The 24,865-nt window shown below is 35.0% G+C and overlaps 1 protein-coding gene and 1 long non-coding RNA gene across 4 annotated transcripts in view; one reads left to right on the top strand and one right to left on the bottom strand.

The window, feature by feature from the left end:
- Positions 1 to 24,865, top strand: part of LOC102119175 (uncharacterized) — a 149,629-nt gene that overhangs the window by 115,802 nt on the left and 8,962 nt on the right. The gene's annotated exons all lie outside the window — the stretch shown is intronic.
- Positions 1 to 24,865, bottom strand: part of CABCOCO1 (ciliary associated calcium binding coiled-coil 1) — a 105,102-nt gene that overhangs the window by 49,789 nt on the left and 30,448 nt on the right. The gene's annotated exons all lie outside the window — the stretch shown is intronic.

Consider the following 24,865-nt stretch of genomic DNA (forward strand, 5'->3'; position numbering starts at 1 on the left):
AGAGGACTGGCAGCTTCTGCTTCCTCCCTGTTGCAACTTTCACTTTTAGGATATACTAAAATGTAATTTGTGTATTCATAAGGAAGATATGTCAGTAATTTTCCTTTCTTACAATGAATGTCCTTGTCATGTTATGGCATTATAGGAAATATAGAAAAAAATATTAAATATTAAAAATTTATAGGAAAACTTCATATAATTTTATATCATCTTAAATATGAAGCAACTTAGACTGGGAAGTTTGCTTGTGGAAAATGTTTTTAAATATTATAATTTAATTCCATTTATTTTAATTCCACAAAGATACTCCTCAAGAAGAGCAACCCCAAGAAACCAAGGTAGAAAACACTCTTTAGGATATTATCTAGGAGAACTTCCCTAAACTAGCAAGGGAGGCCAACATTCAAATTCAGGAAACACAGAGAACAGCACAAAGATATTCCTCAAGAAGAGCAACCCCAAGACACATAATTGTGAGATTTGCCAAGGTTGAAATGAAGGAAAAATGTTAAGGGCAGCCAGAGAGAAAGGTCGAGTTACCCACAAAGGGAAGTCCGTCAGACTAACAGCGGATCTCTTGGCAGAAACCCTACAAGCCAGAAGAGGGTGGGGGCCAATATTCAATATTCTTAAAGAAAAAAATTTTCAACTCAGAATTTCATATCCAGCCAAGCTAAGTTTCATAAGTGAAGGAGAAATAAAATCCTTTACAGACAAGCAAATGCTAAGAGATTTTGTCACCACCAGGCCTGCCTTACAAGAGCTCCTGAAGGAAGCACTAAACATGGAAAGAAACAACCAGTACCAGCCACTGCAAACACATGCCAAATTGTAAAGACCATCAATGCTATGAAGACACTGCATCAATTAATGGGCAAAATAACCAGCTAACATCACAATGACAGGATCAAATTCACACATAACAATATTAACCTTAAATGTAAATGGGCTAAATGCCCCAATTAAAAGACCCAGACTGGCAAATTGGATAAAGAGTCAAAACCCATCAGTGTGCTGTATTCAGGAGACCCATCTCACGTGCAAAGATGCATATAGGCTAAAAGTAAAGGGATGGAGGAAGATCTACCAAGCAAATGGGAAGAAAAAAAAAAAAAAAAAGCAGGGTTGCAAGCCTAATCTCTGATAAAACAGATTGTAAACCAACAAAGATTAAAAGAGACAAAGAAGACCATTACATAATGGTAAAGGGATCAATTCAACAAGAAGAGCTAACTATCCTAAATATATATGCACCCAATACAGGAGCACCCAGATTCATAAAGCAAGTCCTTAGAGACCTACAAAGAGACACAGACTCCCACACAATAATAATGGGAGACTTTAACACCCCATTGTCAACATTAGACAAATCAATGAGACAGAAGGTTAACAAGGATATCCAGGACTTGAACTCAGCTCTGCACCAAGCAGACCTAATAGATATCTACAGAACTCTCCACCCCAAATCAACAGAGTATACATTCTTCTCAGCACCACATCACATTTATTCTAAAATTGACCACATAATTGGAAGTAAAGCATTCCTCAGCAAATGTAAAAGAACAGAAATCACAACAAACTGTCTCTCAGACCACAGTGCAATCAAATTAGAACTTAGGATTAAGAAACTCATTCAAAAGTGCACAACTACATGGAAACTGAACCACCCGCTCCTGAATGACTACTGGGTAAGTAACAAAATGAAGGCAGAAATAAAGATGTTCTTTGAAACCAATGAGAACAAAGACACAATGTACTAGAATCTCTAGGACACATTTAAAGCAGTGTGTAGAGGGAAATTTATAGCACTAAATGCCCATAAAAGAAAGCAGGAAAGATCTAAAATCAATACCCTAACATCACAATGAAAAGAACTAGAGAAGCAAGGACAAACAAATTCAAAATCTAGCAGAAGGCAAGAAATAACTAAGATCAGAGCAGAACTGAAAGAGATAGAGACACACACACAAAAAAAACCCTTCAAAAAAATCAATGAATCCAGGAGCTGTTTTATGAAAAGATCAACAAAATTGATAGACCCCTCACAAGACTAATAAAGAAGAAAAGAGAGAAGAATCAAATAGGCGCAATAAAAAATGATAATGGGGATATCACCACCAATCCTACAGAAATACAAACTACCATCAGAGAATACTATAAACACCTCTATGCAAATAAACTAGAAAAGCTACAAGAAATGGATAAATTCCTGGACACATACAGCCTCCCAAGACTAAACCAGGAAGAAGTTGAATCCCTGAATAGACCAATAGCAGGCTCTGAAATTGAGGTAATAATTAATAGCCTACCAACCAAAAAAAGTCCAGGACAAGACAGATTCACAGCCAAATTCTACCAGAGGTACAAAGAGGAGCTAGTACTATTCCTCCTGAAACTATTCCAATCAATAGAAAAGGAGGGAGTCCTCCCTAATTCATTTTATGAGGCCAGCAACATCCTAATACCAAAGCCTGGCAGAGACACAACCAAAAGAGAGAATTTTAGACCAATATCCCTGATGAACATTGATGCAAAAATCCTCAATAAAATACTGGCAAACCAAATCCAGCAGCACATCAAACAGCTTATCCACCATGATCAGGTTGGCTTCATCCCTGGGATGCAAGGCTGGTTCAGCATACACAAATCAATAAACATAATCCATCACATAAACAGAACCAATGACAAAAACCACATGATTATCTCAATAGATGCAGAAAAGGCATTCAACAAAATTCAACAGCCCTTCATGCTAAAAACTCTCAATAAACTAGGTATTGATGGAATGTATCTCAAAATAATAAGAGCTATTTATGACAAACCCACAGCCAATATCATACTGAATGGGCAAAACTGGAAGCATTCCCTTGGAAAACCAGCACAAGACAAGGATGCCCTCTCTCACCACTCTTATTCAACGTAGTGTTGGAAGTTCTGGCCAGGGCTATCAGGCAGGAGAAAGAAATAAAGGGTATTCAATTAGGAAAAGAGGAAGTCAAATTGTCCCCATTTGCAGATGACATGATTGTATATTTAGAAAACCCTATCATCTCAGCCCAAAATCTACCTAAGCTGATAAGCAACTTCAGCAAAGTCTCAGGATACAAAATCAATGTGCAAAAATCAATGACAAGCATTCTTGTGGACGAATAACAGACAAACAGAGAGCCAAATAATGAGTGAACTCCCATTCACAATTGCTACAAAGAGAATAAAATACCTAGAAATCCAACTTACAAGGGATGTGAGGGACCTCTTCCAGGAGAGCGACTAAACACTGCTTGACAAAATAAAAGAGAACACAAACAAATGGAAGAACATTCCATGCTCATGGATAGGAAGAATCAATATCGTGAAAATGGCCATACTGCCCAAGGCAATTTATAGATTCAATGCCATCCCCATCAAGCTACCAATTACTTTCTCCACAGAATTGGAAAAAACTACTTTAAAGTTCATATGGAACCAAAGAAGAGTCCGCATTGCCAAGGCAATCCTAAGCAAAAAGAATAAAGCTGGAGACATTATGCTACCTGACTTCAAACTATACTACAAGGCTACAGTAACCAAAAGAGCATGGTCCTGGTACCAAAACAGATATATAGACCAATGGAACAGAACAGAGGCCTCAGAAATAACACCACACATCTACAACAATCTGATCTTTGACAAACCTGACAAAAGCAAGAAATGGGGAAAGGATTCCCTATTTAATAAATGGTGCTGGGAAAACTGGCTAGCCATATGTAGAAAGCTGAAACTAAATCCCTTCCTTACACCTTATACAAAAATTAATTCAAGATGGATTAAAGACTTAAATGTTAGATATAAAACCATAAAAATCCTAGAAAAAAACCTAGACAATACCATTCAGGACATAGGAATGGGCAAGGACTTCATGACTAAAACACCAAAAGCAATGGCAACAAAAGCCAAAATAGTCAAATGGGATCTAATTAAACTAAAGTGCTTCTGCAAGGCAAACGAAACTACCATCAGAGTGAACAGGCAACCTACAGAATGGGAGAAAATTTTTGCAATCTACCCATCTCACAAAGGGCTAATATCCAGAATCTGCAAAGAACTCAAACAAATTTACAAGAAAAAAAACAAACAACCCCATCAAAAAGTGGGTGAAGGACATGAACAGACACTTCTCAAAAGAAGATAGTTATGCAGCAAAGAAACATATGAAAAGAAGCTCATCATCACTGGTCACTAGAGAAATGCAAATCAAAACCACAATGAGATACCATCTCATGGCAGTTAGAATGGAGATCATTAAAAAGTCAGGAAACAACAGATGCTGGAGAGGGTGTGGAGAAATAGGAATGCTTTTACACTGTTGGTGGGAGTGTAAATTAGTTCAACCATTGTGGAAGACAGTGTGGTGATCCCTCAAGGATCTAGAACCAGAAGTACCATTTGACCCAGCAATCCCATTACTGGGTATATAACCAAAGGATTGTAAATCATGCTACTGTAAAGACACACACACGCGTATGTTTATTGCAGCACTATTCACAATAGCAAAGACTTGGAACCAACCCAAATGTCCATCAATGATAGACTGAATTAAGAAAATGTGGCATATATAAACCATGGAATACTATGCAGCCATAAAAATGATGAGTTCATGTCCTTTGCAGGGACAAGGATGAAGCTGGAAACCATCATTCTCAGCAAACTGTCACAAGGGCAGAAAACCAAACACTGCATGTTCTCACTTATAGGTGGGAACTGAACAATGAAACCACTTGGATACAGTGCAGGGAACATCACACACCTAGACCTGTCAGGGCATAGGGGGCTGGGAGAGAGATAGCATTAGGAGAAACACCTAATGTAAATGATGAGTTGATGGGTGCAGCAAACCAACATGGCATGTGTCTATCTATGTATCAAACCTGTACGTTGTGCACATGTACCCTAGAACTTAACGTATAATAAAAAATTAAAAAATAAAAAGGTAGTATTTTTAGATATTATAATTTAATTCCATTTATTTGATAGAGAAGTTTTCAAATTTTATCATTTTTATGTAGTATGAAAATTTAGACACAATGTTATTCATATTATCTTATCTTTATTTTATGTGATCTTTAGAGACGCCTCAATTTATTACTGACATTGTATTTTCATCTTTCTTTTTTTATTCTTAAAGTCTTACTAGAGGATTATTAATTTCATTAGCCTTTCTAAAGAATCACCTCATAGCTTTATTTTCCTCATTGTATATACTTTCTTTTTCTTTAATTTCTGCTCTTTTTATTTACTTTCTTATCCTTTCTTTCAGCTCAATTTGAGAATATTGAGTTTTATTTCTCTAACTCTCTCTGACTAAGGAGTCTTGAATCTTCTGCCAGTATCCACAAGACAGAGACAGGCTAACCTGTAAAATAGGTAAAATCTGACTCTTCACAGTTTTTGACAATAATAATACCTTCTTATTCTTTTTATATTTGTAGAAATTTTAATAATGTCACCACTCTCAATCCTGATTTTGGTAATTTTGTCTTCTCTCTCTTTTCCTGCTTGGTCTTGATATTTATTAATTTAGTTGATTTTAAAATAAAAAGCTCTATTTTTATTTTGTTTTTTATTTTTTTTCTGTTATTTGTTACTTCTTTTCTTCAGCTTAATTTGTGTTTAAACCTCTCTTCTTTGTTAGCTTCTTAAGGTGCAAGTTGAAGTTAAAGATTTAAGACTGTTTAGTGCTATAAATTTCCCTCAAAATGCTGTTTTAGCTTTGATATTTTGTGTTTTCATTTTCAACCCATTCAAAATGCTTTTTAAATTCCTTTTTTATTTCTTCTTTTATCCATGGGTTATGGAGAACTGTGTATTTAGTCTGTACATATTTGGGATTTTCTGTTACTGACTTCTGAAACTCAATTTTGATCAGAAAGCATACTTTGTACGATTTGAATCTTTTGAAATTAATTTAGACTTGTTTTATAGTCTAGAATATGAACTAACTTGTAAATATTTTTTGTGCACTTAAAATGAATGTGTTTTCTGTTGTTTTCCTTATATAAATGTCAATAATGTCAAATTATTTGATAGTCTTGTTCAAGTTGTCTATATTTTTACTAACTTTGTCTTTATTAATCGTTAAAAGAGGGTGTTGACATTTACCATTATAAGAGTAAATGTGTCTATTTTCCTTGCAGGTCTATTGACTTTTGCTTCATATATTTTCAATCTCTGTTAAGTATATAAACATTTACGATTGTTATGTCCTCTTGATGATTTGATGCCTTTTTCATTAGGAAGTGACCTTCTTTCTCACTGGTCATATTCTTTGCTTTGACATCTATTGAGTCTGATACTTATGAAACCACTCCTGCTTTTTATGATTGCTGTTAACATGGTATACATATTTTCCATAATTTCCTCACTTGTAAACTGTTTATGTCCTTATTCTTGTAGGGATTATATAGTGGGTCATATAGTTGGCAATCTGATCATCTTTGCTTTTTTCTTTTCACAAGGGGTGTTATGTTTAATGTGATAATTTATATGGTTAGGCATACATTTCTTTTTAGTGTGATAACTGATTTAGTTCGGTTTAAATCTACCATCTTCACTATTTGTTTCTATTTGTCCCATAACTCCTTTGTTCTCTTTTTTTGCCTTCTTTTGCATTGAGTATTTTTGTGTTTCATTTTATCCCTTCTGCTTGCTTTTTAGCTATAAGTTTTTGTTTGTTTTTGGTGATTGTTTTGGGGTTTATAGTATACATTTGGGTCAATTTCCCACCATGGCTTAAGAATCAGCAAATGCCTGGAGTGAAAAGCTATCACAGAGTACCAGGTTCACTTCTGTGTACCCCCTCTTCTTCCTGTAATCTTGTCCTCTTGATCCTGGCCACCTTGACATGCTTATATTCAGAGTTTTGTTTTCTAGTCTTAGAAAACTGTCAAAAGTTCTATTGGCTTCTCTGCTTCTTAAGGACTGTCCTCTGCTTGCTTCTCAACTTCTTGTCTTGTACTTCCTAAAACTCAACAAATTCCCCTAGAGGAAGAGCAACACAAATATTGGGTTCACTTCAAAAATCTTCACTTCTCTCTAGGATTGTGGCCTCTTAAATCCTGACTACCTTGGAAAATCTCCAATGCCTTCAAACTTACTTTTAAAAAAGTATCCACTTTTTTATGTGTTCTTGATTAGAGCATAATTTCTTGCAAGGTAGTCCATCAGAGCTGAAACCAGGTGGACCAGCATCATTAGTTTTTGGATGAAGCATTTTTCATATTTGAAAGATAAAATTATTTGTAAATTTTATGCTTTATTGTTAATATATTTCCACTATTTTAAAAAGTGGAATATTTTGTGTTTACAGTATATTCGGAGAATATAAATAGCATCACAACTACTTTAGAATTCAAACTGTGTTCAATGAAAGTTAGGGTTTCTCCAGTTAACTCTAAGGGCTCCCTAAAGAAGCTATTACAATGATGTCTCTGTCATTATCTCTATATTTATGTCTCTCCACACACACACACACACACACACACACACACACACACACACACACACACCATTAATTCAGCATGTCAAGTCTCCAGTCACAAAACTGTATGTGGAAATGAGAATTTGTGACACAGAATAAAAAGTTTCCATCAGTGATATACACACAACAAACTCACTGGAAAAATCATTTAAAATAATTGTAATCAGTAATCAGGCAAATTTCTTCTTATTTTTGGCAAATAAAAGCATTATGTTTGTAAATCATTCTGTCTACATTTTGAGGTAACAAACATTTAAATTTACAAATTATGTAAAGTGTTTATTTTTATGAAGTCACTCATGCTTTAATTCAAGTTTTTCCCCCTCTTAATTCATTTTATAGTTTTGGAATGGCAAGTAAAGCTAATGTTACCACAAGCATTTCCATTAATCTGAAAAATGTGTTTTTTGAAAAGCTGCTCAGCACAAAAAAGGCTATAAATAAAGCTTCTTTTGCTAAATAAGTTTAAATTAGTTACATTTCAAATAGTGATAGAGTGCTGGAACCCTATGAAAAATGAGAGAAATGAGAGGAAACAGCATTAAGTTGTTGTCTACATATATACATTTTTTTTTTTAAGGGGAAAAGTAAGTCAGGCCAATAGTGATTTAAATGATGTTAAAAAAATTTTCCACTTTTTTGCCTTTTAGTTTTAGTGATTTAGTGGTTATTGGCATTTCTTTTAGTATGAAAAATGAATTTGTTTAGAGGCACTGATTTTGTGAATTTGTGTGAAGGGACTAGGCACTTACTGTGAAATTTTAACTGAGTTTTTATGGTTGTGGCATAAAGCTAATAAAACAATCCAAACATGGTAGCCATAATTTAATGAAAGGTGACTCTCTTAAACTGACTTAGTTCCAAATGTCTGGCCTTATTTTAATTTAATGGCTCTGTTTCTAAGCAATAATCTAATTTTAAGCTTTTTGTTTATTCCAAGCAAAGTCAAACAATATGTACATTTGTTAGGAATAATCTTTGGGTGACACTTGAGTTGATATATCCCATTAAAAAGGATTTGGGGAGACTCTTTTGAGGAACCTGTCCAAACTGTTTCTTCTTATGGTTTGTAGAAATAAAAGGGATAAAATCAACTACATGTCTCTTACTCAAAATTAACCGTTGAATGTTAAATATTTTCCACATCTATTCATTTTGGATTTATTGAAATAACTTTCAGAAGTAGGACTTCTTCCAAATTCTTAGAGCATTTTAACCATAAAAGGCATAAAAATATTTTGCAATCCCATGGGCAGTAATCTGATATTTGGGAGTTTTTTTTTTTTTTAAGAAATGTACAGTGTATAAACTTTCCAAATTAGAAGTTTATGCGTGGTCCATAATGGACAACATTTATTTCAGTGTCTGTAATGTGTTGAGTCCTTGAAATACAAATTGGACAAAAGAAAGGAAAATAAAATGTATGGAGTACTCCCTATTTTGTAGGTATTTAGACTGTTATCTAATTTATTTCACAGCATTGCTACGAGGGTAATAGGTTGCTATGGTCTGAATGTTACCATCTCCCCAACATTGATATGTTGAAACTTAGTCCCCAATATACGGTGTTAAGAGGGGTGGCCTTTGGGAAGCAATTAGGTCACAATGCCTCCACCCTCATAAAGTATTAATGCCTTTATGAAAGAGGCCAAAAGCAGAGAGCAAGTCTTCTCTAGACACTAGAAATCTGCTGGTGCCTTATCTTGGATTTACCAGTCTCTAGAACTGTAAGAAATCAATTCTTGTTGCTTATGAGCCATCCAGTTTACATTTTTGTTATAGCAGCACCAATGGACAAGGGAGAGATGTCATCTCAATTTTAATGAGGAGAAACCTACTGCAAACCTGCAGTTAAATAAATTGTCCCTGACTATAAAGGCAACAAATGAAGAGGTGAAATGTAAACACCAATAGAGGGAAGGAAAGAAAGGTACACCTTAAAGTAACCACTTGCATTGCATCCTCACAATAACACATTCATGAATTCATTCAGTCACCCTCACTAGTTAGGATCTGGTATGCTTCTGTGAAATAAGCAGTTGTGGAGCCTGACCTCAAGGCTCCAGTATAGGATGTAGTAATAGATTGTAAATGCCAATGAGAGAGGAATGCCCAAGGCAAACTTACTTTGCCCTGTCTTGTTTATCCCCACAACAATGGGAGACGGATATTAGTTCCCTTATTTTGTAGATGAAGAATCGAGCTTCATAGAGATTAAGAAAATAGTTAATGGTAATCCAAGTACTTGCGGGGGGATGCTTACCTTTCAACTAAGCTCATGTATCAGCTTCTGTTTTTACCTTGTGCAAAACTTGAAATAACTCTCCACACTTTTTTGTGTCAATTATACAGAGTACATTCATGCAAGCATTAGTGAGCAGTGTATATTTTCAGGAGATTTCTTTTAAAAAAGTTCCATTACTACACGTTTTTCTCACTAATACTGAAGATTCATTTAGTGATTAAAAACCTATAAGCTTGTCATTAGAATGGTGTGTGTGGACTGTTCACTTTAGCAAGCTCTTCATCCCAAACATAGTTCAAAGCATCTCACGCCTCTGATTAGAAGTCAGCCTACTGAGAATAGCCACTACTGGGGTGGTCAGTGATGATGGAAAGCTCCCCAACAAGGGATTCCCGAATGCCTGGATAAGAGGAGTGCATCCTCTGGACATTCACAGGGATGATAAGTAGAAAATGGCTAAATGGATAGTACATTATTTCATCTCCCTGCACTATCAAAATCCTTTCTTTTCTTTGCATCCTGCCAGGGAAGTTCTGCCACCACAACCTAATTGACTGTATGGCAAGCCTAGCAGCCTAGCAGACTCTTAATGTCACTCCTGGGTGCTGGAACCACATTCTCAAGTAACAAATCCTGAGTGCACCCACATCAACACATTCGCCTGCTCAACTTGCTATTTGATTATCTTCTGTTGGATATCCTTAGAGTCAATGCTCAGTCATGTTCCTCAGTGTTGCATCCCAATTTCTCCCTACACCTACTCTTGCCCAGTAAGCTTTCGGGACACCACACACATATGTGAACAACCCAATTCAGAATCTCATTTGAGGATCAGTTTCCTGAGGCCATTCCTGGTATCAATTACTATAGAGTTAGAGTTCTAAGAGAAAATAGTGCACTGAAAATGGATCATTGAGGAGGGTTTAATAAAAGGACTTTATACAAAGGTGCAGGCTGGTTTGAGGGAAAGTAACGGGGATGGCACAGCACCCTACCTCTGTTATCCCTCGGGTGATTGGGAAAGAGGAAGGAACAGTTTCCAGAACGCAGGGAGAAGAGCTGCATAGACAGGACAGAAACTATAACCTGTGAAGGATGCACCCAACATGTAGTGATTCAATGCGGAGGGAGCTGGGAATGAAACCACCTCAGCCTTGCGCTTGCTCCCACCCAGGCACCCTGCTGGCACAGGTAGAAGCCCAGGAAGCAAAGGAGCCTCTGGATGGTTTCCATAACATTAGCATTCTGAGGCACGTGGTAGGGTAGAAAAAGGGGTCTGGAGAGGCAAATACAAGATGTCCAAGCAGTAGGCCAAATATTTAACATAGGACTGTTTATGTTATTTAAAATGCATTTGGGAAGCAGCTATGTTCAATTATAATTGTTTTTCCCTAGATAACTAATTATGTTGAATAGGTGACTGCATTCATTTTGTGAAAGCGGAACAATTAAATATTCAGAATTCAGCCAAAGAGTTTATCTTAAGGAACATTTCAAGTTTTGAAAAATTTACATTTATATCAGTTATGCTCATTTGCATTTAATGATCATATTATTTCAAAAACATTCATTATTTAACAAAGAATAATGAACTGCGTTCCCTTCTCTTTTCTCAATTTTGGCTGTAATTTAATACACGGTACAGTGTTGGTTTTCATAAACTGCACATAAACTGAAACATATATATTTGGTTAGCAGTATTTATTATATAAAAAGAGCATCATGGGGTTCTTGGGTAGAAAGTATAAAGAAATGGAGAGGGTTGTAAAAGAATAATTGAAAATAACTTCATTACACGATTATTTATATCATCCTTTATTCTTTTAGAGTGCATGTTTGGAAGGCAGTAATTTAAACTAAGTTCTATTTTGTTTGGGTTTTAACTGTTGAAACTTCTGTAGGTAATTGATATCACATGCTGCTTAACTGAAAAATGATCTAAACAGTCTTTTTCATTCAAGGTTGTCTTTGATACTTTTAAGGATTAACTCAAAGTCTTTGCAGAGGAAGCTTGGGACAGCAGTTAGGCTTGTGGAGATTAGTCATAGATTTCATGTTTTTAAAATATGGTTGAAGAGGTGTTCACCCTCTATGGTTGTTGTGAAGATTATGTGTGTGTGATATTTAAAGTGCTTAGTGCCTAGAATACAGTAAATGCTCAACTAACTCCACTTCCCTTTGCCCTACACATTTTCCTGGTTAACAGGTTATGCCCAGACCTCTTCACAAAGATAATAAACTCAGAGGAGCCTTCCTTGATCCACTGATTATAAGAAGCCCTCTAATATATCTCTTTAGAGTAACCTCTATTTTTCCTTTACAGTACTTGGTTTGTGATTATATGCCTGTGGGTTTACTAAATTAATGTCTGTTTCTCTTGCTAGGCTCTTAGCATTTTGAAACTGTGTTTGTTTTTCTAGCCAGTGTCACACGATAGCAGTAAAAGTAATATTTGTACAGGAACTTACTGACTGACAGAAAGTCTCCAGAGTACTTAGAATGCTGGTCGGCATACTGCATTTGTTCGATAAATACCTTGATAATCAGGTGGCCACAGACACTGACCTGTAAAATGCATTTAGAAGAAAATGATCTTGAACCCAGAATTGTTCCTGAGAGGAAAGTACTTGCTGGGCTTTAACTGTACAGCAGCTTTGATCATGTGAAATTAAAATGTATGCTTCTTCCTGTTCCAGAAGCTGAAGAAGCCAAAGAGTACATAGAGTCCAATGTCTGTCTGGCTCAGGTACTAGATAAGGTTTTAGAGTTATCAGTATTGAGTCTTGCTCACAAAAGGCTTAGCTTCAAACACTGAAGCACCTCTCTCCATAACTTCAGTCTCAATTGTTAAGAAAATATTTTTCAAATGAATAAATTTTGTTTGCGCAAGTCAAAAGAATTTGAAGTTTCCTTATACTATGAACAGATATTTATTAAGCACCTATTATGTACAATGGTTTGGGAGACAAGCCATTCATGGAGGAGAACTGTTTTTTTTTTTAAACCAGAAATCCAAGGGGACTTTTCTGAAATTGAAGAGCAATAACAGGAGGCTAGAGTGGGTTGTGCAAGGAGCAGCCAGACACAGGGGAGGAGAAAACGAAAAAAAAAAAAGAGAAAAGTAAGCCTTTTGGGGATGATTGAAATATGGGGCAAAAGAGAGAGATTTCAGCTGCTGTTATGAATGGGAAATGTATTGTTACCTATTGCTATGTAACAAATTACCCCAAGCCTGGGCGCTTAAAACAGCAAATATTTAGAAATACACAATTCTGTGGGTCAGGGATCTGAGCGCAGTCTAGCTATGTGGTACTTTCTCAGGGTCTTTCATGATGTTTCAGTCAAGCTGTCAATCAGGCCTGCATTCATCTTAGGGATCAACTAGAGGAGGATCTACTTCCAAGCTCATTCAGGCATCTGTAGGTGGGCCTCAGGCTCTCGCCTTGTGGGCCTCTCCAGATGCTGCCGAGTGTCCTTGTAGTGTAGCAACAGGCATCACCAGTGCAAGAGAGGGATCAAGAGAGGAACCAAGATGGAAGCCACAGGTTTTTTATAGCCTCATCTTAGAAGTGGTATTCTGCCATTTCTGCCATATTCTATTCACTAGAAGAAAGGCACTAAGCCCAGCCTACTTTCAAGGGGAAAGTTGTAGAACATTTGGAAGAATTTGGGCATATATTTATATATGTGTGTGTGTGTGTGTGTGTGTGTGTATATATGTTTTTTTTTTTTTTTTTTTTAGACAGGGTTTCACCCTGTCACGCAGGCTAGAATGCAGTGGCACGATCTCGGCTCACTGCAACCTCCACCTCCTAGGTTCAAGCGATTCTCCTGACTCAGCCTCCTGAGTAGCTGGAATTACAGGTGCCTGCCACCATGCCCAGCTAATTTTTTTTGTATTTTTAGTAGAGATGGGGGGGGGGGTTCACCACGTTGGCCAGGCTGGTCTCGAACTACTGGCCTCAAGTGTTCCATCTGCCCACCTCGGCCTCCCAAAGTGTTGGGATTACAGGCGTAAGCCACTGCGTCTGGCCTTTGCACATATTTTTAAAACTAACAGAAAACTTAGGAGAGTATCCAGGTCTCTGTGTGATGCCCTATGTATCATCTTTGGGCTGAGCTTTTAAAGAAAGCTAAAGATATATAGTAAGGAGTCACCATTTCCCTCAAGCTCCTAGGAATCAGTTGTGTGTAGGGGGCAGCAAGAGGATTTTATGTGAGTGCATATGTGAGAGAGAGAGAGAGAGAGAGTGTGTGTGTGAGTGAGAGAGAGAGCGAGAGACAGCGCGAGAGAGAGCAGAGGCAGGCTTGAAGGCCGCCTGGCTAAAGTCAGATTACATATAAATTGATACCAAAAAGCACAGTGCCTTAGTTCAAATCAATGGTGGTCTACAGGAGGGAGGATTCAGCATGGTCTACAGAAGTCAGAAAAGTCTTCATAGAAGAAACATGAGTTGCTCCAGGTCATGAATATTAGTATGTTGTATTTATTTAATGTATTTTGCTTATTACTGAGGAAAATATCATTCAAGTCAGATTTCCACTCTTTAAATGAAGCAAAATAACTGGGTTCATTTGTGAGCTTATATTATGTCTTTTTTTCCAATCTAAAATGCTTCATCTTTTTTACATGAAAGTCCCTTATTCTTTAAGTTACTGTGTATTGAATAGGAGCAGAAAAAAATTCCTAGAATAATGGATGATCTATCTCTTTGGTGCTCCCGCTGTTTAGAGTATGACATGTGTACGTGTGTGTGTGTGTGTGCGCGCGCGCCTCCTCACAAGCTTTGGTACATTTATATGATACTGTATGGACCAGGCATGCAAATCTTGAAATAAGGGAAAGTAGGTTGCATCTCTCATCTAAATTCTTCTTAGTCCAAAATCAGTGCTCTGGGAGCTATGACACTCCATATTCATCAGTCAAACTTGCCACTTGTGCTGTGGTCATTAGTGGTTCAGGCAAACAGAAGAAAAAGCAACTTCCCTCTACCACATCTCCCCTTATATTATTTCCTTGATCGAGCACAGAGCTATTTTGCCACAGAGAACTTTGTTGTTTTTTTTTCCCTCTTCACTCCTATAATGTCAATGGTGCCGATGCAGCTGCATAATTTGCATAGAAAGTTTCTCAATTCTGCCATCAGAATACCAATCAGGTGGCCTCTTTCTAAGCATGTTTATTCTTTCTTAATTGACTCTTCACTTGCATGCTTTCCTGCACAATGCATATCTGCTTGTATATTCTCAGCCATCTGTCAAACACTCACCAAGCCTAAAGAGTGGCCTCATAAGCCAACATGAACACTATGAAAACATTAGTATGTGGCCCAATATTATAGAACTGTGATCAAAATCTTCTTTTTTTAAAAAAAAATCAATAAAAATATATCACCCTAGAGTCTTGGTTGACTTACATTGACATGTAAGTCTGCATTCACCAAGATAGAGCCAGCTACATATTTATGGTAAGTGACCTTTTAGTTATAAACAACTGCATTTATCCACTCCAACTGTAAGCAATCCTACATGATTTCCAACCCATAGAGAGGAATTCACTTTGTCATTCTATTAGTAATTGCTACCCAGAGTAAGACTGGCTGATCATCAATTTTGTACTTTACTAATGAGAATAACATTTGGAAGTATACTCGTGGGAAGAATAGGACAAAATAGTTTAAATTGAAAGTCCTAAAAAATCCTAGAAAAATCTGGGTGTGATGGTCACATACTCATAGATCATCTAGTTCAATTTTCCTTCTAGTGCTTTAAACAACTTCAGAAAATATCATTCAACAAAAGCCATATTGCTAAACTTGAAATATATTCAATGAAGATGTAACCTATTACCTCTCAATTCATTCCAACAAACTTAAAGTGCCATCTGTCTGCCAGGACCTGTGCTGAGAATTGGTAGTATAAAACTGAGGAAGGCCTAAGCCTCTGCCCTCCCACATTTCATCCCTTCCATTTCTAGATACTTCTATATTTAGAAAGGGATTGCATTTATTTAGTAAAAATCCTCCCTAGAAGATCCAGCGATCTTTGGTTTGCCATCTGGGAGTTATGCAGACAAGACAAATCTCTTCTTTATCTTGCTAGTCCTTTAGATTTGAAGACAGTTATTATATCCACTCTGAATCTTTTCTTTTTCAGAGGCCTCTGGTCCTGGAAAATCCAGGTTATTTTCCTTTGAAAACATTTTGATTTGAAAATGTTCACTTCAAAATGTGGGTTGCTGAACCTGATACAGTTTACTTTAGGCATGCACGTCTGGGCATCCTAAAAAAGACTGAAAAGAACACTTTAAGCCAGAAGTATGGATTATTAATGGATTCTGTGGGTTTGTAATCACAGAATGGAAACACAATTTTTCTTCGACTGCATTCATCCCCCCAAGTCCTGCCATCTATTGGCCAGATAGTATCATAAATAGCAGAGTAAATCCCCTTAGCTAAAGCCCTTGTTTTCTAGGTCGTATTGTTATCACCCTGGACACTTTTTATGACTTATATAACTCATGAATAATAACATACTCATCCTCGAGTAATAATTAAATCTTCATTTGCAATAGAACCTTTTGCTTTAGGGAAAAAGAGCACTGCCTAATCACATAAACATGAAATGCATCTGTTCAAAATAAAACAGACATTTTTATAATGTTATGCATTTTTTAAAAGTTAAATAAGCAAGAAAAAAAGAAATAATGCTAAGTAAGGAAAATAAAAGGGAATGGAGTAAAACTTTGGTAGTTTAAGCTGTTACTTTTTAAAAACGAGAACATGTATATATGCTATAATACATGCTGATTGCAAAAAATAATTTCAGAAAAATAATTTCATAAAGACAAGTACAAAGGAAAGAGAAAGCGAAGATTATCTGGTATACCATCGACATTAAATGCTCTTCATCATTTTCTTGACAACCCAGGACTACTGCTAACAATTTGATGTATGTCCTTCGGGACTTGTTCTCTCTCTGTGTATATATATGTATACATACACAGACACAGATGTGGATGTAAAACTATAAATGTATACATATACATATGTATATGTTCTCTCTCTCTGTGTATGTGTACATATACATACACAGATGTGGCTGTAAAACTATAAACTGCAGTCACAATGGACACAATTTAGTAGCTTGTTATCAAATAATTAACACAGCGTGAATAACTTTCCATTGTAAGTACAACACTATATGAATACTCTTAATGATGACAGAATTATATAGAGGCACCATAAGAATTTTAAACTTCCTTCTAATAACAGACATTTGGCTACTCCACAGTTTTTTTTCCATTATAATCAAATATATGCACCCATATTTCTGCCCATTGTCTGATTATCTACTTGGGATAAACCCAGTGAAGGACAATCCTTGTCTCAAAAGGTAAATACAAATAAAAAATTTGATATATCTTGCCAAACCACTCTCTGAAAAGTTTACCAATTTACATTCTTCCCAGTGGGGTATGAGAATGCCATTCATCACATTCTCACAAGCCAATGGTTTCATTTTAATTTTCGAGAATTTGATTTTTGTTGAATCTACGTTTCTTTGGGTACTATAAAGGGTGAAAATCTTTGCATAAGTTTATTGGCTATTTATATATTTTCTCTTGTAAATATGCTTTGTTAATTTTCCCATTAGTGTGGTAACCTTTTTCTTATTGATTATATAGAATATTAAGACTATGATGTCTTTTTTGTCATTTATACTGGAAATGTTATTTTTAGAGTTTGATTTTTAAATTCGTTTATGATGTTTCCTTTCCTTCCCCTAGAATAGAAATTTTAAATTTTGATATAGTCAATAATATTGGTGGCCTCTAGTATCTTACAGTCTTGACTTACAGTGGGCTATAGTTAGCCATTTCCCAAGGTGGTCCATATAAGGCAGTTTATAATAAAAAACATGACTAATATAAACATGTGTTATTCTATTACCAGCTTTTAATTTCCTGGTCATGGACTTAATGATTAATAATTTAAGAGATTGATCTAACTTTTTCAGTCTACACACCAAAATAATATTTTCCAAATATAACTTTGTGTAATTAATCAATAAAATAAAACGTTCCTCCTTTACATTAATTGATTTAGTAAACAGTTAGTGAACACTAGGTGAATGTATGTAATTCCTACACGCAGAAAAACAGGAGAAACAATAATGTCAGTTACCCGGATTTCATGGAATTGTAGATAGTAATTGGTTGCTTGAGATATCACTTTATAATTAGAAGTCAATTTCTAGGAGAGTGTATGATGACAGTATTTTTGAACAAGACATTTAATGTTGGGGAAATAACAAGTAAAAGGTAATGTAAGAGAAAGTACTTTTTATTCCTTCCTTCTTTGTTCACTTTTTTTTTTTTCTGTAAGAAAAGTGTCTCTCAGACGAAGCTATGAGGGGATAGTAGGCATGGGTTGGTAGAAAAATGTTGGAGAACTTTTCAGGCAGCAGTAAGAACAGCCTCATACTGCAAGGCAGAGGGAAATGAGAAAGCTGTAATTACGAAAAGGCCAACCTAGCTCAATCAGAGAACTGGTCACAGAGGAGCTAAGATTGATGCTCCTGGGGCAACAGATGGGAAGACTTGGGTGACAGACTCAAGAGTTGAGATGCCATGTGATCTGTGATGGAAATCATCTTTAAATTATGCTCCTGCCATTTATCAATTATTTTGCTGGAGACAGATTCCTTGAATTTCTCTTAAAAGATTTATATTTAGAGAGGGATGATTATTTTTCTGTGCTTTGGAGAAAAAGGACTGGAGTGAAGTTTGATAAATTGTATATCCAAGAATCAACCATTTTCTTTAAATGATAGATTCTAAAGTCAGTTAGTCACACATGCCAGGTAGAGCAGGTAGAGTTATTTTAACACAACAATTTCTGATTGATTTTCTTTAGCAACACCCAATGTGAGTAGGTCAAACTACAAATTATGCCCTGTATGATTTTCCCTTCCAGTAGTTTGCTAATAGGATCATCCAACAAGAAAAAAGCCTTTTTCAAGATTAAAAACATCATCTGGATAAGTTTAGATTATTTTGATAGGTACATCTCAAGGGTAAACTGAAGAGAAAAAAGGTATCTTTATGGCTATGCTTCAGTTGCCTTCCTCCTTTCCAAAATATGATCTAATGTGCAATGCTGTTTTGGTCCTTTTTTTTCTTAAAAGGGTGAATGTTTACATAAGTCTCATAGTTTGTTTATTCAGGACACTATAACCTTATAGTTTAAAGAAAGAAAATAAAATTTATGTTTTTATATGGTTATTTTCTGCCACAAAGCTAACGATGTTTAAGCATAGTGTCATTAACACCCACAATCTGTGTGGGTTTTGAAATAAGGAAGGGAAAAGTGTTTTATTTTGTTTTTGCTATAGGAATAAGTGCTCAGAACATGAAATTATATACAGTTGACATTCACTGACTTTAGAGAGGTACATTTATTGACCTTAAGTGGTATTATTTCGGGTTATGAAAGGCTGCCAAAATGTGACTCTAGTCAAGGTAACCACTTAGGCATGTTTATGATTTTCTTTAAATATCCTTCTAAATATATCATATTTATTATAGTCAGATTCTGCTACAGAACCGCTTTAGAAAACAGGGCCTCCACCAATGACTGCATGGTCTGTACAATGCACAACTCCATTAAACACATGGACTGCAATGTGAATGGTGCCCCTGGAGCTGTGCAATGGGGCTTACGTGAAAAATGTCCATGCTGCAAAATAAAATCTTGAAACTGAGTGAGTGAGTTGGCTTAAATGGTTACAAATAAAGCTATACCTATCTATCACATTTTGTAAGTTAAAGAAATTATTAAAGCAGATTTATTCTTATGTTTTTATATCCAAACACAAATGCGTATATATGTGTGTGTGTGTTGAAATGCATACATAGGATATAACCTTTGAAAATAAAAATGATCTAAGATTTGATGTGTTGCCACTTTGGTGAAATTAAGCTGAATAAATATTTTTACAATATGATAAATATGCATAATTCATGATATAAATTTTATTTTCTTGGGGAAAATTTGGGATGTTATAGCACAACACCAGATTTTTACTCTATAAATGACTTTTTAGCTAAACCTAGTTTATATTGAAAATTTTAATATGGTAGCAACACACTTGTAAAGCACTTAATTTTATGGATTGAGAGTTCACGTATTTTTTCCCATGCAGCCTTTCATCTTGTAAAAACCCAGATGAAGTCACTCTATCAATATGTTAGTATATAAGCTTGTTTATATGCTGCACTTAATTCACAAAATGTGCCTTAGTACTATACTTCTCGGGAATGAACTAGGGAACAATTTTATTATTGTACAAAAATATGTGAAGACATTCACATTGTAAAAGCCTAACATTAAATCTGAAATATACAGAATAAAATGTCCCTTTTCACATCCTATTCCATTCCTATTTCCACCCAACTACCCAAAGGTAAGCCATATTAATTGTTAATATAAATTCTTTTGGTTTTTATACAATCACTTACATGCATATACACGTCTATATATTTTCATTTTTATTTGCTTTTAAAAATAAATGGGAACACTATTCATATTGTTCTACTTCTACACTTTTTAAATTAAGAATATATTGTAGAGATATTAACATAACCATACATAGGAATCTACTATATTCATTCTAAAGACTTGATAGTTTTTTATAGTGTGACTGTACTTCATTTTATTTAAATGAATGTACACATGAAGTATTTATTGAGTACTTCATTTAAATAAAGTATTTCCCTTCTGATTTACCTTCTGCAATTTTTAGCTGTAATAAACCATGCTTTGATGAATATTCAGGTATGAATAGCTTTATATAATATGAATACATATGTCTATAGAGAAGATACTTTGAATTTAGGGAAGAAAGATATTCACATTCACAAAAACTTTATAGATTTTGCCAATCTTCTCTCTAGAGTGGCTTTACAAATTTAACATTGCACCAACTAAATATGGCTATGTTTTCTTGCAGCCTCATTTACAAGATATTAATCCATCTTTTTACTATTAGCCAATCTTATATTTAAGAAATGCATATTTTTTGCAGGTCCTTGATAACTATTAAGGTTGGATATCTTTGTATCTGTTTATTGGTAAAGTATGTTATCTGTTCATATTCTTTGCCCATGTTTCTGTTGCCTTGTTTGCCTTTTTCTTATTTTATCAAAGAAACTATTTGTGTATAAAATATTTTTGGGCTGGAATTGGTGGCTCACACCTGTAATCCTAGCACTTTAGGAGGCTGAAGCTGAAGGATCTCTTGAGACCAGGAATTCAAGATCAGCCTGGGCAGCAAAGTGAGACCTCCATCTCAACCAAAAAAAAAAAAAAAAAAAAAAAAAAAAAAAAAAAAAAAAAATTAGCTGGGTATGAAGGTGTGTGTCTGCAGTCCCAGCTACATGGGAGGCTGAGGTGGAAGGATCACTTGAGCCCAGGAGTTCAAAGCTGCAGTGAGCTATAATCATACCACTGCATTCCAGCCTGAGGAAAAGAATGAGACCCCATCTCTAAAACGATAAAAAAAATTTTTTTTTTGACCTTCGTATGTTAATTTGCAAATGTTTTCTCCCAGTGACTTAACAAAATTTTATTCACAGTATTTTTCATCACATGTTAAAAAAATTTATATAGCCAGTTCCACAATTAAACTATTTTCCTTAATATTTTTCTTATATTTATTACTATAGTTTTGCATTTTAAATTTAGTACTTCAACTGATTTTGTTGTTACATCTTCCTCCTCTCTTAGCTTAGCATTATCATTTATTCAATGCTTACCCCAAGGATATAATATGCATCCTCAACTTATTAAATATTTATAAATAAGTACTTTTACTTTCCTCAAACAACAGGAGGGGCTTAGAAAACTGACTCACTTACCTTGCTCTCAACTTATATGCTATTGTCATTGTGTATTTTAAACCTCACAAAACATTTTGTGTAACACGTTTGATATTAATTTAGATCTATCTATCTATCTATCTATCTATCTATCTATCTATCTATCTATCCATCCATCCATCCATCCTAATCTGTCCTGTTTTACTTGCTCTTCATTCCTTTCTATTTCTCTCACTTGCTGTTTGGAATCATTTTCTTTATGCCCAGAGAGCACCCGTTAGTACTTCCTTTAGTGTGTTTCTGTTTATAATAAATTTTCTTATTTTTTTAATCTAAAAATCCCTTTATTAAAATCCTCATATTGTCTGTTCATATTCTTTGCCCATGTTTGCGCTGCCTTGTTTGCCTTTTTCTTATTTTATCACAGAAAGTGTTTTTTCTTGGAATGAAGTTCTAGATTGACAGTTATTTTCTTAAGACGATTTGGAATTACTTTGTGGTCCTCTGGCTCTCATTGTTGCTGTTGAGAAGTTGGCTGTCAGTCTTATTGTTGCTCCTCTGAAGGACATATGTCTTTTGTTTTCTATGGCCGGTTTTAAGATTGTCTTCATCTTTCGTTTTTAGAAATTTTACTATAATATGCTTAGGTGGGGATTGACATGTATTTGAAGTTCAAGTAAATCCTAAATCTGTGTCCTAATGGTGTTGACTAGTTCTGGAAAATTAACTCTTCACATATGACTTCTATATTCTCATTCTAGAATTGACTTTTGTTCTCTCGTTATGCCTTTTACTATATCCATACTCTCTCATCCATTTTCTGTGTTTACCGTGCTTTTGCATCCCCATGCTTTATTTTAGATTTTTTCTTTCGATTTATCTTCCAGTTTACCAATTTTTCTCTTCAGCTATGGACTAAATTGTTAAACACATCCACTTGGTTTTGAATTTTTATTGTATTTTTCTATTTCAGAACTTCCATTTAATATTGTAATCATTTTTATCTGCTAAAATTTATATATTTTATTTTCAAGAATATTTTTTAGAATATTTCTTAAGGATAATTATTTTCAAGTACATGACCAATTACTCCATCATCTGGAACACTTGTGGTCTATTTTTGTTTTCTGTGTGATTTTTATTATGTAACAGACATTGGTTATGAAAAACTGTTGATACAATCTGGAGTGTAGCATGATTTTATTTTACAGAGGAAGTTAACAACACTATACACAGCTAACCTGAATCCACCAGAAATGGAGAAAATTTGGAATTGAAGTTCAGTCCATGGTAGTTAGGGCTGATGTCCTAAAATGTGATCTTGTGCAGACCCAACATGCTACTTGTAAAATTTGCTATATTCTCTTCCCCCTCCAATTTTTGTTCTCCTAGCTCCATGTGTCTACCAAAGCTTCACTTCTCAGCTTTTAAGTTTCTTAGCCACCTTTTCCAAACTTGTAGATGCCTATAAGTAGAAAGCATTTGTGACTGTCAGGCTCATAATCTTTTTTGAGCTTGCTAGCTGAGCTTTCAAATATTTAAGTCTTAAAACAATCTTGTCCAGTTTTTCCAGTTGTTCTCAGTGGAAGTGTTGACCAAATTATAGTTTGCCATTAAGGAATATGTCTTCCATTATGGGAAATGAACCTCTTAATAAATTGGATTTAGTTTTAAGTTTGGTATAAGGTAAAAATCTAATTTGTTTTTAACAAACACATAGCCAATTATCCCAAGTAACTTTACATGCCAATTTACTAAATATTTGTATATGCCACATACTAAAAATCCACATATGCACAGGTTTATTTCTAAATTTCATATTTAAGAAAAATGAACAATAATAATTAAGGATTAAAAAGAACTATGAGAAGGAGGTGACAAGACAGTTGATAAAGTTGTGGCCTCTTCCTCCAACTTCCAGGCCAACAGTGTGACATCTTCAAATCTCCCTTTTTCTGACTCTGACCCTCCTTTCTTTCTCTTTCTCTTACATGGAGATTACATTGATCCCACTTCAGTAATCTAGAATAATCGCTCCATCTCAAATTCATAAACTTAATCAAATCTGCAAAGTCCCTTTTACCATGTAAAGGAATACACTAACAAGTTCCAGGAATTAGTAACAGTCATCATCAACTATGTGGCCAATATTCAAATGCTTCAATGGTCTCATAACTGTTTTGTGTTTGTGGTTTGGCTTGTCTATCTGTCTGTTTGAAGTAGGATCCAAATAAGATACCTACATTGAATTTGATTCAGTCATTTTTTAATCCACAGGTTCACCTTTTATGTTTTTGTTATTTCTTTGAATATTTATTTGTTGAATATTCCATGTCTTCTGTCCTATAGAATCTCCTATACCCTGGTTTGCTAATTGCCTTTTTGTGATATCCTTAACATATTCCTTTATCTTCCATATTTCCAGTAAATGGGAAGTTAGTGTTAGAAGACCGACTAAAAGACTATCCAGTTCAAACTGCAAGAGCAATTTATATGGGGTTTTGTATAATTTTATTAACAAGCAAGTGATGTCTGGTTTTCTTTCTTTTTGTGATGTCAGGAGCTACTCATCATCATTGCCTAGATCTATTATTTTATTAAAGGTTGACAAATGGTGATATTCTATTTCATCATTCTGTTCTCACTTATGAAATGGACACTTCTATGATTAGAGGGGATTTATGTTTTTTTCTCATCTATCCATGATTAAAGAAACTAAATTTCATCAGTGTTATCTAACTTGAATGCTTGCCTAAGAGTTAAATTTCAAACATTCGTGTGTTTGTCTTGTGGCCATTATTTGGTCCCAGAGCCCTGATATCAGCATGAATAATCATATTACTGGGGCAGGCCCCTACCTCCTCCATGAAAGGTTGTTAATTAAAAAACAGATATTTGTACCAAAGGTTAGCAAACACTTCTAAAATGTCATAAAATACTTTCACTAATCCTTTAAAATGCCATGAGGGGCCTAATTCTTAAAGACCCAACATCATTCTCTTAAAGATTTTTTTTTTATTGCCCTGGTCAGCCTGGGGAAAATACAAATGACAATGGAAAATAAAGCAGCCAATCCCTGTCTACTTTCTCCATTTTATCTTTCCATAGTGTAAATGTCACCTAAATATATCCTTACAATATAGAAGAAAGGCATGATTGTGTAATTAACAAAGGAAAAGGGAGTTCTTTCTGAAATTTTTTCTTGATCACTCTAAATGTCTAC

The sequence above is a fragment of the Macaca fascicularis genome, chromosome 9, assembly GCF_037993035.2.
Source record: "Macaca fascicularis isolate 582-1 chromosome 9, T2T-MFA8v1.1".
Classification (NCBI taxonomy): domain Eukaryota; kingdom Metazoa; phylum Chordata; class Mammalia; order Primates; family Cercopithecidae; genus Macaca; species Macaca fascicularis.